At 35.6% G+C, this 2,407-nt stretch overlaps 1 pseudogene; it reads left to right on the top strand.

Moving 5' to 3' along the window:
* Positions 1–464: 464 nt before the first annotated feature.
* Positions 465–1,921, top strand: LOC104226823 (acylsugar acyltransferase 3-like; annotated as a pseudogene).
* Positions 1,922–2,407: the final 486 nt, after the last annotated feature.

A 2,407-nucleotide genomic window follows, 5' to 3' on the forward strand; every position in this document is an offset into this window, starting at 1 on the left:
CCAAACAATCCTATAGGTAGGCATGGGCAGGAAGTAGAGATTATGTATATGTACTTTACAATATGAGTTAAAGGGGCTACTAAGAGGCAGATTCAAGATTTAATGTTTATGGGTTCCTGGAACAATCTCGAGTAATATTTAGTGACTTTTTCGAACATATTTAAACAGTTTGAACAAAAACTATTGGGTTCACGTGAACCCGTAGGTTGCAAGGTGGATCCGCCCCTGGCTACTAGAGTAAAGTTGGAGAATAGTCACAAAATTATGCATAATAAATTAGAAACTGGCATAAAGTGAGAAAATTCCTCACCAGTATCCAAATATTTTTCTTTTATTCCAATTCCATGTCAATAATCATTCAAATTTCTGGATAGCAATAGCTTTGGCCACATCATTAATTATGTTTATAACATAACCAAACACCCTCTATTCCTTGAGCATAGGGTCTATCGTAAACAACATCTCTATCTTTCTAAGGTAGGGTAAACACCAAAGGAGTGACCTGCAGTTAAAGTGACCATTTGTAATTCAACTAAGATGGCTATTTCAAGGCTTGTTTCACTTTCTCAAAAGATAGTTAAGCCCTCATCTCCAACTCCATTTTCACAAAGAATTCACAAGCTCTCTTATGGACCAAATGGGGACTCACACCTATATGCCGTTTTCTTTCTTCTACCCAAAACAAGACACTGCAAGCTCTCTTGAACCGTCAAAGGTCTCCCAAATTCTTGAGAATCTCTTTCCAAAGTTTTAACCGCATATTATCCATTTGCTGGACGTGTACGCGACAATTCCTTTGTTGAATGTAATTGAATGTAATGACATGGGAGTCGATCTCTCTCAAGTCTGAATTGATTGTCCAATGTCAAGTATTTTCAATCACCCTCGTACTGATATCGATAAGTTAATATTCCCTAAAGATCCTTGGAGCACATCTACGGACAGTATAATCGTAGCTCAACTCAATCATTTTGAATGTGGTGGCATAGTACTCAGTGCATGTATTTCCCACAAGGTTGCTGATGGTTACAGTATGACTAATTTCCTAACTGACTGGGCCCTCGTCGCACGTGATTCAGAAGCAAAACCATCTCCCCTTTTTAACGGAGCATCAGTCTTTCAACCGGCTAACTATTCTGCACCACCACAAGTGGCTGATCCTAGTCGAAAACAAAATGCATCAGAAGAGAAGGTCCGCAAAATTCCTCCTACAACTGTGGAAGCTGTCACTGCATTCCTATGCAAATTGGTGAAACTGCAAAGACTAATTGGTGAGCTTAGAGAAGGAAAAGAGAAGGTCCGCGTTATGCTCAAAGATATTAAATCAGAAGAGTTACTATGTTCAAGGGTATCTGAACTAGCTACACAGATAAACGACCGAACCTCAAGCAATGATTTTTCTATATATAGGTTTTCTAGTTTAAGGAAATTCCCGTTCGATGACATAAATTTTGGATGGGGGAGGCCAAAAAGAGTGGATCTTGCTACTTTTCCAGTCAATATGTTTCTCCTTCTGGATAACCAAAATGGGGATGGAGTTGACGTAATCGTAAACTTGGAAGAAGGAGAGATGTCTGTATTTGAAAGTAATGAAGAGCTTCTTCAGTTTGCTTCTCCAAGCTCAGGACTCTAGACAATTTGAATCCTTCAGAAAAAAGGGAAGATTTCCTCTTTTTGTTTTTTAAATTCTATATTTTTCTCCGAGTGCTAGGAGACTAGACAAACCTCCGTCTTCATATTAATAACCAAGATATTAATACACGAAGGAGGTAAACATTTTACCTCCTCAAATACTGTATTAAAATTGACCAATCTTAGTCCTTATGTCATGGAACATTAGTGAGCTATGACCCGAAAAATAAGTAACTTTTTTGTTCAAGTTTTACATTATGATTTAGATACAAATTAACCTCTTCCTTTTTGTTATGTTGTATAATGTAGGGGTGTGCATTCGAATCGGTTTATCGATAAATCGAATCGATTATTTGTTATCGGTTTATCGATTTATCGATTTATCGATTTCGATTTCAAAATTTTCCTTATCGATTTATCGATTTCGATTTCGATTTCGATTTTGTCCTCTTCGATTATCGTTTTATCGATAAACCGATAAGCTACAGTAATTTTTTTAAATTTTTTATTTTTTATTTTTTATTTTTTATTTTTTTTATTTTTTTTTTAATTTTTTTAATTTTTTTTACCCTTATTCTATAATACCTTTTCCTTTACCCTAAGTCCCTAACCCTATTATTTCCTCTACCACATTTAAGGAATGATATTATTTAAAGCTCAAGTAAATGAAGTTCAAATTAATGGAAAACAGAATTAGCCGTGATGATGTATTTTGATTTTTGTTTGTTTATACCGTTGGAGTGTTGGTGACATACATTTGATCCCTTACTTTAGT

Source organism: Nicotiana sylvestris, chromosome 6 (assembly GCF_000393655.2).
Source record: "Nicotiana sylvestris chromosome 6, ASM39365v2, whole genome shotgun sequence".
In the NCBI taxonomy this organism is placed as follows: domain Eukaryota; kingdom Viridiplantae; phylum Streptophyta; class Magnoliopsida; order Solanales; family Solanaceae; genus Nicotiana; species Nicotiana sylvestris.